General features: G+C 34.1%; 1 pseudogene; it reads left to right on the plus strand.

Moving 5' to 3' along the window:
* The first annotated feature begins 1,192 nt into the window (after positions 1–1,192).
* Positions 1,193–3,694, plus strand: LOC139702509 (alcohol dehydrogenase class-3-like; annotated as a pseudogene).
* The last annotated feature ends 12,372 nt before the right edge of the window (positions 3,695–16,066 follow it).

The following is a 16,066-nucleotide window of genomic DNA, read 5'->3' on the forward strand; positions in this document are numbered from 1 at the left end:
AAGTATCACAGTGCTTGGCACTGTGAACAAGCTCAAGGAAGGTGAAGCAAAAACCTAAGAGTCATCTTTGACAACTTCATTGCTTTCTCATTCTCAAGCAATCATTATAAAGTTCTCTTATGCATGTATGTGTGTATGTATATATTTTTGTGGTACTGGGGCTATTACCCAGGAACACTCTACCACTGAGCTATAGTCCCAGCCCTTTTTATGTTTTATTTTTAGATACGGTCTTGCTCAGTTGCCCAGGCTGGCTTTGAATTTGTAGTCCCCTACCTCAGACTTCGGAGTTACTGGGTTTGATTATAGGCTTGCATCACTGTGCCTGGAAAAGTTGACTTATTTTAAACTCCTAGATATCTATTAAATCATTCTATTTCTCCATTTTGATTCAAGTTACTATAAACTTTTCTTAGGACAATTGCAGTTCATCCTTGCAAATCTACTCATATCCACATTTATCCTTTTTATGCTGCAAATAAAATGATGTTTTCAAAGCACAGATATGACCTTGTTATTCTCCTTGCATAAAATCCAATAATAGCGCTTGGACAAGAGCTGTTTAGGGTGGCTTTAAGGTAATGTATGTATAAGGCCTTGCATGGTCTGACCTTTACCCAGATCTTCAGCTTTACCTCAGACCTATTCTCCCTTGCTCTGTGCCTTTTTAGAGCTTCAACTATATACATCAAGCCCCTTCCTTTCATATACCCATTGCATATATTATTTTTTCATCCTTGAACATTTCTCTTTTACTTAATTCCTACTTATACTTTAGTCATTTCCTACTTACACTTTAGATCAAAATTTAACCATCTATTCTTCAAAGATTTTCTTATTCACTTATCTCATGTTATAAACTCTCATAGTACTAATTACAGTTGCAAATTATATTTTTAATTTTTTTAACATTTGTATCTTAAATGAAACTAAACACCAAATGGACAGATAACATGTCCACTTTTGCTTAACATTATATTCTCAGTACCTAGAAAAATGCTTTTAGTACATATTAATTGCTCAACAAATACTTGTTAAATTAATTAATAATTCTGACCCCTTATTTCATCATTTCCAATTAGAAAGAATAATATGTCCTTCCTTTTGTTATATTTATAAGTTGGCTGCAATTCTCATAAGGAAGGTACTTGTCTTTTAGTTATGAAAATCATCTTAATAGGAATGTTTGATTATGGGAACTAAAATCTACTGGGAAACACCTAGACTGAGCAAAAAGGTAAGGTGAAATACTCTACAAATGAAAACAATAGGAATTTAGTATATAATAGAAGCTTAGTAGTGCAGGAAGATTGATAGAACCTAAAAGTGGGTGGCTGAGTAGGGGTGGTAGAGAGAAGCCATAAAACTTTAGGGCTATAGTATATACTTGCTTATCATGCTCCTTAATTTTAAATTATCAGTAAAAGTTTTAGTCTTGTATTAGTGTTGTTGATAGGGGAATTTAAAGGGAGAAAGATCTGTAGATTCTATTTTGGGTTTCTTTGAGATAGAGAAAGGTTAGTACCTATAGAAGGTGATAATGTGATATCAAGAATCGATGGGAACATGCCTGTAATCCCAGGGGCTTGGGAGGCTGAGGCAGAAGGAGTGCTAGTTCAAGGCCAGCCTCAGCAATTTAACAAAGTCTTATGCAACTTAGCAAGACTCTGTCTCTAAATAAAATATAAAAAAGGGCTGCGGATGTGGCTCAGCAGTTAAGTGCCACTGGGTTCAATCCCTAGTACAAAGAAGAAGAAGAAGGAAGAGGAAGAGGAGGAGGGAAGGGGAAGGAGGAGGAAGAGGAGGCCGGGGAGGAATCTATGGGAAATGTTATAGCAGCACAAGTCATAATAACCAAACTATGTAATGAGCCTTGGTGTTCATCAATGGATGAATGGATAAAGAAAATGTGGTATATATACACAGTGGAGTTTTTATTCAGCCATAAGGAAGAATGAAATTATGACATTTGCAGGAAAATGGATTGATAATAATATATTAAGTAAAATAAGGCAGACTCAGAAAGCTAAGGATAGGATTTTTTTTTTCTCACATGGAAGCTAGAGAGGAAAAAGTAAGAGACAGGTGTGTGTGTGTGTGTGTGTGTGTGTGTGTGTGTGTGTATCATGAAAATTGAAGGGATATCAGTAGAATAGAGGAAAGGAACTGGAAGGGGAAATAATGGGAACCAATATTAGCCAAGTTATATAAGTTGTATTATGTACACATATGAATAGTAACAATGAATCCCACCATAATGTGCAACCATAACACACCAATAAAAATATGGGAAAAGAATCTATGGGAATAGAAAATAAAACAAAAATCAATTGAAGGAGTATAAGTTACTCAGGTAACTTTAAATTTTGGACAGGTATTGATTTATGTTAGTATATGGTCTGGGGTCTGAGCTGTATTGGTTTAATAGTAAAGGAAATAATGAATTTTGGATACTGAAAGATTTGGGTCACCCCTGTAAGATACAGGTGAATTTTTTTTTTTACCATACGATTTATTTTTATTTTTTTAGTCATACATGACAGCAGAATGTATTTTGACATATAAAACATACATGGAAAGATACAGGTGAATTTTGAAGTAAAGAATAATATAATTGAGTTACCTTTCTAAAAGGAAACAGCATTATAGATACTGTTTTAACACCTTGTTTTTGCATTTGGTTTATTTTTGGAGTAATGATGACAGGCAGATAAAATGTTCATTTTTATGAATTTTCTTAATGAAGAGGAAGGAATTGTGCTTTTGGAATTTTCAGAAAAATGAAAGAAGAGGTGGACATGGTGAATTAGGTTATTGAGTTCAAGGCTGCAGTTGCCTGGGAGGCTGAAAAACCTCTGTATATAGAGGAGGTAGAAGTAGCACCTGCAAAGTCTCATGAAGTTTGAATTAAAATCATTGCCACTGCACTTTGCCACACTGATGCTTATACTCTGTGTGAAGCTGATCCTGAGGGTGTTTTCCAGTGATCTTGGGACATGAAGGTCTGGAATTGTGGAAAGTGTTGGTGAAGGAGTTACTAAGCTGAAAGCAGGTGATACCGTCGTTCCACCTTACATCCTACAGTGTGGAGAAAATTTTGTCTAAATCTGAAAACAAACCTTTGCCAGAAGATAGGTGGAGCCTGGCTCTACTTTTGTGGTCTTTGGTCTAGGAGGAGTTGGCTTGGCAGCTATCATGGGCTGTAAAGTTGCTGGTGCCTCATAGATTATTGGTGTGGATATCAATAAAGGTAATTTGCAAAGGCCAAAGAATTTGGAGCTTTTAAATGTATTAATCCCCAAGACTTCAGTAAACCCATCCAGGAAGTGCTCATTGAGATGACTGATGGAGGAGTTGGACTATTCCTTTGAGTGTATTGGTAATGTGAAGGTCATGAGAGCAGCACCTGAGGCATGCCACAGTCTGTGGGTCAGCATGGTGGTTGGAGTAGCTGCTTCAGGGGAAGAAATTGCCACTCATTCATTCCAGCTGGTGACAGGTCGTACATGGAAAGGCACTGTCTTTGGAGGATGGAAGAGTGTAGGAAGTATCCATAAGTTGGTGTCTGAACATATGTCCAAAAAGATAAAAAATTGATGAATTTGTGACTGGCAGCACGTCCTTGAATCAAATTAATGAAGTTTTTGAACTTATGCATTCAGGGAAGGGCATTTGAACTGTTGTAAAGTTTTAAATTCAAGAGAGCAAAATGTATTTATCCACACTCCTAAGTCTTGTGATCTGATGGAAACAGCTGGACAGATATGGAGGTCTTCCAGCTGATAGCCTGTTGGATCTTCAGTGACTACGATAGTGAACAGTGTTAATCTGTGTGATTCATAAGTCTCTGCAATCAAGGACAAGGCTAACACAGTCACAGATCTGTTTTCTGGACTCTCCTTCACATAAGTAATTACAGCTCATGAACAAATATTACAACATAATAAAAGTAATTTCCAAAAAAAGAGAAATAGCAAAAAGAAAATGGAAAATCAGTTGATGGCAGTTCTTGAAGTGTCAGTTATTTTGGTTTCTGAAATAGAGTATTGGTATAACAGTTTTTTTTCCTCTTAGGGAAATTAGTGATCTGGAAATGGAACTGGGTGAAAAGTGTGACTAACACAATTTTTGCTAGAGGAGGTTTGTTGATATTGTGGAGTTATCTGAGGATTACTGAAATGCAGTGTTAATGGTTACTCAGCACCTTCAGAGTAATGTTAAACTTATATATGACCTTAATGATTACAGTCATTTTTTTCTCTCATTAGATAGTTGTATTTTCCAGGATGAATTTCTTCCAGAAGTACATATATGAGTAGGAGGCTGATCTGAACTTCCCTTATGAAATAAATGAACTTTATTGATTAACTTAGTCACAAACAGGAATTATTCTTTATGGTTGTGGTGAGCCAGGTAGGGGCCTAAATAGTCATTTCAGATTCTAGAATGTTTCTCTGGCCACCAGGGACTATTTAAATAGATAGTTTTGTTTTTTTTTGAATAGGTATCTATTATTACACAGAAGCAAGGAGTAAATATTGAGCAAGAGCTAGTGAATCTATAGAAATTGTTGGCTATCACATTCTCATTAGTTGCTGCTGGACAGATAAGGAGTTTTATAAATGGAGAGCAGATAAAGATAATATGGTCATCATTATTAATATACATATGATCCAACAGAAGAGTTTTGAGTGGTAAAATTTAAGTGTTTTGAGGGATAAAGCCTTGACTTAAGACTTAACCTAAGAACAAATGGTGGCATCACTCAATTTACAGCAGGGAATTTCCTGGGTAGATGACGGGATATGGTAGAGAACCATAATCAAGAACAGAATGAAGTAAAATACTAAGGAAGTGAGTAACTAGAATGTAGGCGGCAATTCCTGATCAGAAGGTGATTTAACATCAATTTGGTCTAACATTTCTTTGATTGGTTCAAATATATACTTGCTTTGCAGTAATTTGAAGGCCTGTACTTGACATACATAGCTTTATCAATTTTCAGAGAATCAGAGTGAATCAAGCTTATTCAACATTAAACTATATTGCACCTAATTTAATTCTTCTTAGATTCAGAAGTCTCTTAAAAACCACTTCTCTCAGTGTGCTCACTAACACATATTATTGAACAGTGGACTAAAGAACAAATTCAGTATTATTATAGGTAATAATACTGAATTATTTCTGGGCCTTTTCACCTTGGACGACAAGGGAAACCAATACTTGGGTGAAAAAATTTTTATACTACCTCTGTGCACGATTGGAATGACATTATTTAATCACTGCATCTGAGCTTGTTCTTGGTCATGCATTGCCTGAGAAGAAAAATGGCTTTAGACAGGGGTGGTGGCAAGGATGGGTAGGAAGTTAAAGTACATAGAAGGTGCTAAATATGAGTAAATAGAAGGTACTAAATAAATGGTTATTTGCTATTTATTTAGCATTATCTATAGCCTCCAGTGTATTTTATTTGTTTGAAAATAATTTTGAAATGATAGGAATTAGGTACTTTATTAGGCATTGGGGAAACAGAAGTAAAGGACACATTCTCTATTTTTGAAGCGCTCACAATTTAGAAATTAAGACAAAAGAATAAATAAATACTACCTGTAGTAAATGCTCAAAAATGTAAAATGAATAAAATGTTATATAGACTATCTAGAAAAGAAGCTTAAAATTCTACTATTTCAATGAAAAACTCTTATTAAGAAGCAAAACTATAATCTTAATTTTATATTTCACTTCACTTATTCATAATTTCAAACATTCAAAACTCATAATAGCTGGTTCTCTGTTCCCACTTCCTATATAGTGAAAACTATATCTGTGTCAGAAGTAAATACAGTATTTGAACTTATTTATTTCTATTACAGGTAACCAGATGGTGGATATTGGTGATATTGTATTTGCTTTGAATGAACTACAGCAACCGTATGAAGATGTTTGTAAGGGACCTCTTGTTGCTATAGCAAGTTTTGTTGTAAATATAGTGTATTTAAATTAAATCCTAATTTATAAGTTTTACAAAGGATTTTGAGAGTCTTTGTTGAACCCTCTAAATCAGGGGTGATAAAAAGTTAGATATAATGTTCTTACATATACCTTGTTAATGTTGATTATGTAATATGACTATCATAATTTTTCTTTTATCTTACACTTAATACATTGCAACATCAAATTTAAAACAAGATTGTAATATTAAATATATGTGCCAGCCATATTCTGGTAATCCTAGTGACTCGGGAAGCTGAGGCAGTAGGATCACAAGTTTGAGACTAGCCTCAGCAACTCAGTGAGGTCTTCTGCTGACCTTGTGTCAAAATAAAAAATAAAAAAGGGATGGAGATATAGTACAGTGGTAAAACACCCTGGGTTCACTCTCTAGTATTTAAAAAAAGGATAATATTTAATTTATAATTTGTAAGGGATTCTGACATCCTGACATTGATCCTTCTATCAGTATTTAATTTTTCTTAATTAAGTATATTGTTTTTGATTTCTTCTTATTGCATATCATATTACTCACTATCTATTCTCTCATTTATCTAAATTTCATTTGGTTAAAATTACCCTATTCCCATAATTTTAAGAATTATGAAGATTTATGAAGCTTATTACATAAAAAGTAGCTTCTAGCCTTAGTCCTTCCCCAGCTTTTCTGGAGGTGATCATTTTAAATGTTTTATCTGATTTCTTGGTATTTATATTAATAACATGTTTACTTTGCTACTTAATGATTTTTTAAATAAAAAATTTGATATGATAATTATATATATTTATGGACACAGTGTGATGATTTTATATATATATATATATATATATATATATATATATATATATATATATATAACGATCAAGTCAGGTAATTAAGTTTTCAATCTTCCTAACACTTATGATTTCTTTGTTTTGTCAACCTCCAAGAACTTAAATGTTATTTTTTAGAATTTCGAGCAGGCATAGTAAACTTCCTACTTAAAAGAATAAGGATTTAGCTCTGTTTCATTTTTCTGTGTCCCCAACATACTCAATTTCCCCATATTTATCCACCCATCCAATATATTTATTTATATATATGTATACATATATAAAAATTTATTTAATTTTAAATTCAGAATTTATATTAACAAATCTATATAAACACTATTCACACCTGACCCATATAGTATCATATCATTACTTTGTTCTTCTGTGCAACATTTGTTCCTTCTTTAATAGTTGTCATTTATATATTTGGTTGGTTTTTTAAAAGTGTATTTATTATTGACTTGACCCCAAACGTTGCCAGATGAGTTAAAAATCCTCTTCATAATTTTGACTGCACCTGGTTTTCTATCAGTTTTGTGCTCTTGAAAAAATTTTCCTTAGAGTACTCTGAAAGGTGTAGAGACCAACAAATAGCATATTGGAAAACTGAAATGGATTTTTTTGATCTCTACATCTTGTGTACAACTGTCATCCTGGGGTCTCCTTTACTCACATTTTGGAGACTCTTTTTACTTCTGTATCAGATTCTTTCCTCACATTTGTCTGATAGTTTGGCATGGGATTTTAGATTGGAAATAGTTTTTTTTCTACGAAGCTTGGATTTTCTGGTTTCCTTTTTTCTTTTTCTTTCTTCTTCCCTCAGTCCCCACCCCCCTCACTTTCTTCCTTTCCTCCTTTTATTAGTACTGGAACTTAAACCCAGGGCACTTTACTACTGAGCTACATCTCTAGTCCCTTTTTTTTTTTTTTTTTGAGACAGGGTCTTGCTAAATTGCTGAGGCTGTCCTTAAACTTGTGATTCTCTTGCCTCAGCTACTCAGGAGCTGGAATTATAGGCGTGGACCACCATACCCAGTGGATTTTCTAGATTTCCATGTTGCTGTTGAAATCTTAAATTCATCTAATTCTTGACCCTTCTGTTGTACCTGATTTTTCTCTTTCAAGCTTATGGAATATTTTCTTTTCATTAATTGTACTAAATTTTTAGTAATGCGTACCTTGAAATATGTTTCCTTGTAACTGTGTGCTGTGTATGTGTTCTTTGATTCTGGAAAATAAAAAATGTCATTTAGTTTTGTCTATTATTTTTTTCTTTTTGGATCTCTTGGTATTTTTATGTTTGACTGCCAGTACCAGTTCTCCATTTCTTTTTTAAGTCATTTTCTTCTTTATTTCGGCTTATTTTCTTTTTTGTTTACATTCCTTGGGATCAGAGGTGGTGCTTACATGCAGAGAAAACAGCATACTCAAAGATTCGAAGTATGAACCAGGCTTAGTCTCAGCGACTCAGGAGGCTGAGGGAGGAGGAACACAAAAGTACTAAGCCAGCCTCAGCAACTAAGCCATGCCTTAAGCAATTTAGTGACTCCCTGACTCAAAATAAAAAATAAAAAAGGGCTGGTAATGTGGCTAAGTGGTAAAGTACCTCTGGGTTAAATCCCCAGTATCAAAAAAGAAAAAAAAAAAAAGGTTTAGAGTATGATTATGAGATTGTGACCAAGAGCCAGTAGCTCAAGGTGGACAATCCTGCAAAGTAAAACTTATTTTCTCCATTTTTATGGAGTTAGACATCAAAATGAGCATTCTTTATAAAAATCAAACAGAAAGTATACAACAGAGCTGGGATTTACACTGTTATCTGTTATTGTGCATGGTCATAAAAAGTGAACATATAGTTTATCTTTTATATAAGTTTTTTTAATATGAAAAGAGGCACTATTAATTCTTATCCCAGACAATAAGTCGAGACTCTTTCGGGTTCTCCATTTTTCTAAAAATATTTTTTAGTTATAGACGGATGCAATATTTTTATTTTGTTTATTCATTTTTATGTGGTGCTGAGGATTGAACCCAGTGCCTCAAATGTGCGAGGCAAGCGCTCTGCCACTGAGCCACAACCCCAGCCCCTGGTTCTCCATTTTTAAAAAACTTTTCTTTTTGTTGTTCCTTATTGTTTTCTTTCCTTTTAACTTTTTATTCTGCTTTCTGGGAGATTTCCTTAATTTATCTTCTAGGAACTTTTTGGTTTATTTAATCCCATTTGTCTATTTTTACTTTTATTGTCTGTCCATTGGGTTCATATCCAAAAAACGAATTGCTCATACCATTGAAATGGAGCTTTTCTCTTGTTTTCTTCTAGTAGTCTTATAATTTCAGGTCTTATATTTAAATCATTGATTCATTTGAGTTAATTTTTGTATATGATATAAGCATCTAATTTAATTATTTTTCATGTGAATATTCAGTTGTCTTAACATCATTTATTGAATACATTGTCTCTTCTCCATTGAATGTTCTTGATACATTTATTGAGGATCAATTGACCATAATTGTATGGATTTATTTTGGACTTTTTATTCTGCTCCATTGGTCTATATGTCTGTTTTTATGCCAATACTATACTGTATTTATTACTATAGTTTTGTAGTACAGTTGAAATAAGTGTGATGCTTCCAGTTGTATTATTTCTTGCTCAAGATTGCTTTGACTAGTCAGGGTTTTTTTTTTGTAATTCTATACAAATTTTAAGATCATTTTTTATATAGGTCTATGAAAATGTTATTGGAATTTTGAAAGGATTATATTGAATTTGTAACTGTCTTGAGATAGAATGGCCTTTTTAACAATATTAATTCTTGAACATGGGATATTCTTTTATTTATTTTTGTCTTCTGATATCTCTTTCATCAGGGTTTTGTAGTTTTTAGTGCACAAGTCTTTTACCACCTTAGTTAAATTGATTCCTAAGTAGTTTTTATTTTTGTGGCTATTGTAAATGAGATTGTTTTCCTGATTTGTTAAGATAGTTTGTTGTTAGTGTATAAAAATGCTATTGATTTTCTTTTAAAATTCTTTAAAATTTTATCATGCCTCAATTTACCTTTTTTAAAATTATATTTTATCTTTTGATTAGCATGTAATAATTGTAAATACTGATGGGGTATGGTGTGATATTTAAACACATGCATTAATTGTGCACCAATCAAGATAATTAGCATTTCCCTTTCCTTATCATTTCATGTTTGGAGTCTTTAAGTACCTCTCTGTACATGTAAAATATACAGTAGGTTATTGTGAAATGTAGTCATTCCATTGTGCTAGAGAACACCAGAATTCTTTCCTTTTGTGTTCTGATATTCATTATCCAACTTCTCTTAATGCTCTCTTTTCCCTACCCTCCCCAGCTTCTATTAATCACTAGCCTACATTTAGATCAATTATTTGTAGTTTCCATATATGAGAGAGAACATGCAGTATTTGTTTTTCTGCCTCTGATTTATTTTAAATTAACATAATGTGCTCTAGTTTCATCCATTTTTCTGGAAGTGAGATTCTTCTTTGTTGATAAATAATATTCCATTGTGTAAATGTAACATATTTCTTTACCCATTCATCCACTGATGGAAACATAGGTTGATTTTAGATCTTACTCATTGTGAAGAATGTCACAATAAACATGTGAATGCAGGTATGCTGATTTCATTTCCTTTACATGTATGCCCAGAAGTGGGGTAGCTGGATCATATGGTAATTCTACTTTTTTTTGAGGAGCCTCCATACTGTTATCCACAATGGTTGTACTAATTTAAATTCTTACCAACACTGTATCAGAATTTCCTTTTCTTCACATGCTTATCAGCATTTGTCATTTTTTGCCTTTTTGATATTTATTTTTCATGAGAGTATTCAGTTGTCTTAACATCTGAGATATAACTGGGGTGAGGTTATATATCATTGGGTTTTGATTTTCATTTTTCTAATCATTAATGATATTGAGCATTTAAAAATTTTTTTTTGGTTGTTGATGGGCCTTTATTTTATTTTATGTATATGTGGTGCTGAGAATTGAATCCAATGCTTCACACAGGCTAGGCAAGCACTCTACCACTGAGTCACAACCCCAGCCTGATATTGAACAGTTTTGTTACACCTGTTGACCATTTGTATATAAAATGTTGAATTTTATCAAATAGTTTTTGTGTACTTATTAAAATTACCACATGATTTTGTCCTTCATTCTGTTAATGTAATTTATCATATTTGTAGATTTCCGTATGTTGAACCATCATTGAATCACATGGATAAATTCCACTTGATCATTGTGAATTATCCTTTTAATGTACTGTTGAATGTGGTTTGCTAGTATTGAGAAATTTTGCATCTATATTCAATAGTGATATTGTCCCTTGAGAAAGATTGGTGTTCTTTAAATGTTTGGTAGTACTTAGCAGTGAAGCCTTGGTCTTGAGCTTTTCTTTGATGGCAGACTTTTATTATTATTATTATTATTTTATATTTATTTTTTTAGTTCTCGGCGGACACAACATCTTTATTTCATTTTTTTTTAATGTGGTGCCCAGAATCGAACCCGGCACCCCGCACATGCCAGGCGAGCACGCTACCACTTGAGCCACATCCCCAGCCCCATACTTTTATTATTGATACAATGATCATCTTTGTTATTGGTCTGTTTAGATTTTCTATTTCTTAATGATTTAATTGGCAGGTTGTATGTTTCTAGAATCTATCCATTTCTTATAGGTTATCCAGTTTGTTGTAGTATGATTATTCATGGTAATCTTTTATGATCATTTATATCTCTGGTTTTTGATTTTGAGTCCCCTATTTTTCTTTGTCTAGCTAGAGGTTTGTTGATTTTTTCTTATCATTTGAAAAAACCAACTCTCAGTTTTACTGTTTTCATACAGACTTCATTTTATTTATTCTACTCTGATCTTTATGATTTTCTTCTTGTAATAACTTTGCGCTTAGTTTATGCTTGTTTTTCTAGATCTTTGAGGTGTAACATTTGGTATTTATTTGGGATCTTTCTTTCTTCTTCTTTTTTTTTATAAGTCCAATGGCACGTTTAGGTCTTGCTAGCTGGGCATGTATTTGTTGTAAAACTTGAAAACCAGTATCAGCGTACCCTGGTTCTGAAATATTAACTGGCAATAAGACAAAAGAGGGCTTATGAAGTATCAGCATTCCTTTCCCTCTATTATATCTGGTGATGCAATTAGATTACATTTGTTACATGTTATAATATATCTATCATCTACCCATTTAACTTTCACATTTCCAATAATTAAGACATAAGGAGATTGAACACAGGCTCATAAGCCATAGCAAGAATCTTCCTTACAGTTCTTGCCAACAAATTCTGGTAAAGGCTTGTCTGTAAAATGTAAAAATTCTGAGGCAGCAATTAAGCACCAAACATCCTTTTGAATACCACCTTCACTGTAGGTCAAAATATTGCTAACAAATCCTGCAGGTGTCATAGCAGAACTTTTTCATAATTGTCTTTTATCAATTTTTGGAGACCAATCTAAAATATACCCACTATCTTTAGACACCTTATGTTATACTGGAAAGGTATTTACACAATCTTTCCATCTAGGAAAGGTGCCAATTTCTATTGCAGAACTGTTAGGACCGACAATGAGGTATTTGTGGAGGTTCTGCAGAAATGACTGGTTTGTTATGAGAAAGTCCCATTTTAATAACTGATCTAGTATAAGGTTTTAAGTCTCCAGTAATAGTATGATTAATCAGTCTAGGTCTCCCAATTGCTATCTTTTCCTCAAATGATACTCTTAGACAGTCATCATGTTTATTGTGGGACCAAAACAAAGGTAATTGGGCACCATAGCCAGAATAATTAAATTCAGTCACATAATTGGGAGAAATAGGAGTGTCTGTAAATCCTCCCATCATAAATGGGTCATTAGTAAACACTGGGATGGATTCTCCAGTCCACACAGCTGGGTGTACTAGTGGTGGATCTGGAAAACAGGTCCAATAAGTGTCTGCTTGACTCCCTTTTACCTGACAGCTGAGTAAATGCTATTACTGCAGCAAACAACATCATTGGAGTCTTATTTCTCCCTAGGAGCTGAATCATTCGCGAATCGTGTGTTGTCAGCTTCTTCAGGTCTTCCCACGAGATCAGCTTTTCCGCTGGGTCTTGCTGGGTCATTTTCTTCCTTTTTTGAAATCGCTTCCTTTTGAGGGAAGGGTTCACCGGGTCAATCTTCAGTCGTGTGAATCTTGGTTCTATTTCCTCCATGTCTCATTGCACTTTCAGGCACCCAAATAGGACGAAAAGCACCTTCTGAGGCTGCTGATGAAGTGTTTGTTTTAAAGCCCAGCAAGTATAAAACCTTGTAGGTGAGTCGGGCGAATATCCAAGCAGAGGGGAATAATGAATTCTGAAATTGTCCCTTTTTTCTTATGGGGCCTGAGAACGTCCTGACAGAGTTTATTTGCATTTTCGATGGCTAGCTGCTTAACAATAAACTCACAAGCACCCGGATCCCCTATTGATCTTTGGTCGTTTGATACAGGCGCTGCACAAAATCGGCATATAGCTCCTCTGCACCCTGTTTTATCTTAGTCAAAACTAAACTAAACTGGTTCTGGGAGGCAATTTGTTGCCACGTGCGTTTAGCGCATGCGGTTATCTTATCATAAACTGCAAATTCATAATTCAACTGTCTTTCCAAGTCCTGAAATTAGCCCGTCCCCATAAGCATCTCTAAGGGGGTCTCATTATTTTGCCTTCCGTTTCTCTCTGCCTGCTCTGTACAAAAATCCATCCAATATGATTTCCAAAGGAGGAAATCTCCACTGCTCAAGCAAGATCCAGCGATAGATGCCCAATCCCTTGGTGGGAGGGGCTGATGACAAACTGACTGGAGCAAGCTTTGTACAAATGGCGAATTAGGGCTGTAAACATCACAAGGGTATTGTAACTCTTTTATAGTTTTAAAAGGATTTATAGCATATATGTGGACACGCTAATCTTGCACGTTAACCTGTTCAAAAACTGGGAAAAACTGAAACCCGTTAATGTATTCCCCCACCTCCTGCACTCTCCTGAACCCATGTTCAAAGTACCTACTAAAATTTGTTCTCCCAACTGGATGTGGCCCAATTGAATAGCTGGCACTGGTCCTGCTAGACATAATCTATTAAAATTTCCTGATAATTCCTGAATTTCATCGTCTGATTGCTTTCCTTCTTACTGGGACTCCTCACCTGTATCCTCATTGCCATCTTGATTTCGCTTCCCAAAGCTTCCAAGGGGAATGCTTATCTCTTTAGACACCTCCACTGAGCTTTCCTGGCTTTCCTCCAGAGGGCGTTTCTTTAAGTCTGGGATCTTACTTTTTTGATGTAGTCATTTATTGCTATAAGCTTTACCTCTTAGAGCTATTTTTGCTGCATCCCACAAGTTTTGACATGTTGTATTTCCATTTTTATTTGCCTCAGGACATTTTGTTTTATTTCATTTTTTCAGTACATTAAACAGAAGCAATCCACTACTGAGCTATATCCTTAGCTTTTGAAATTTTCAAAAAAGAATTTGAGACAGGGTCTTGCTGTGTTTCCCAGGCTGGCCTTAAACTTGTGGTCCTCCTGCCTCAACCTCCTGATGTGCTGCGATTATAGGTGAATGCCACCATACCCAGGTTATCTTGGGACATTTTAAAAGTTCTCTTTTAATTTCACTTCCTTCATTGACCCATGAACATGTTGTTGAATTTCCATGTGTATGTGAAGTTTTTGAAATTGCCCATTGTTGATTTCTAGTTTTACACCACTGTGGTCAGAAAAGATACTTTGTATGATCCATTTTCTTAAATTTGTTAAGACTAGTTTTGTGGCCTGTTCTAGGATCTATCCTGAGGAATGCCCCATGTATAATTGAGAAGAGTGTGCATTCTGCTGATGTTGGATGGAATATTTTGTATAGATACATTTGGTCTAAATTTTAGTTTAAATCTGAAGTTTCCTTATTGATTTTCTGCCAAGATGGTATGTAAGGATTATTAATATGTAAGGATTTACTATTGTCACTTTGTTTTCTGATTGTTAGGTTCTTTGTTCCTCTCTTCCATGGTTATTAAAAAAGTCTAGTGATATGTTTTAATTCCTTACTTTTAATCTTTTTTTAAAAAAATTATGTTTTATTTGTAGTTGGACATAATACCTTTATTTTATTTATTTATTTTTATGCGATGCTGAGGACCAAACCCAGGGCTTCGCATATGCTAGGTGAACACTCTACTGCTGAGCCTCAATATCTGCCCCACTTTTAATCTTTTGTATAACTTCTATAAGTTTTTGCTTTATAACTACCATGAGGCTTATGAAATGTTCTTATAATAGGCTATTTTAACCATATAACAACTTTGATCACGTAAGCAAATGACTTTATTCCACCCCTCCTCCCACTTTAAAAATTTTTTTGATGTTGCAATTTATAATTTTTATATTATGGATTCTTTAACAAATTATTTAGCATATGTTATCTCTAATTGTTTTGTTTTTCACTTTCATATTGATGATATAAATGAGTTTCCTACCACCATCATAGTGATAGAGAATTGTGAATTTGTGGACTTTTAAAAAGTATGTATATTTTTAATTATAGGTGAACACAATACCTTTATTTTTATGTGGTACTGAGGATTGAACCCAGTGTCTCATGCATGCTAGGTGAGTGCTGCACTACAGAGCCACAACCCCAGCCCCAAATTTGTGCACTTTTATCAGCAAGTTTTATATTTTCTCATGTTTCTGTGTCACTAGTTAGTGTCCATGTCTTTTGACTTGAAGACCTTCTTTTGGTATTTATTATATGATGGGACTGGTTGTGATGAACTCCAAGCTTTGTTTGTCTGAAAAAGTATTATGTATCCTTTATTTCTGAAGGATAGCTTCACTGAGTATAGAATTCTTGGTTAGCATTTTTTTTTCCCTTCAGTACTTTGAATGTATCATCCCACTCTCTCCTGTCCTATAAAGTCTCTGCTAAGAAATCTCATGTTAAGCTTATTGAAACTCCCTCGTATATTATTTGCTTATTTTTTCTTGCTGTTTTCATGATGTGCTTTTACCTTTGGTATTTGGATGTTTGACTATATTTGGTATAGTCTTGTTTGGATTAATTCTAACTGTAGACTTCTTAATCATGGGTGTTTATCTATTTTCCCAAATTTGGTTTTCCACATTTTTATTGGTGCATTATAGTTGTACACAATGGTGGGATTTGCTATTATATATTTGTACA

Source organism: Marmota flaviventris, chromosome 17 (assembly GCF_047511675.1).
Source record: "Marmota flaviventris isolate mMarFla1 chromosome 17, mMarFla1.hap1, whole genome shotgun sequence".
Taxonomy (NCBI): domain Eukaryota; kingdom Metazoa; phylum Chordata; class Mammalia; order Rodentia; family Sciuridae; genus Marmota; species Marmota flaviventris.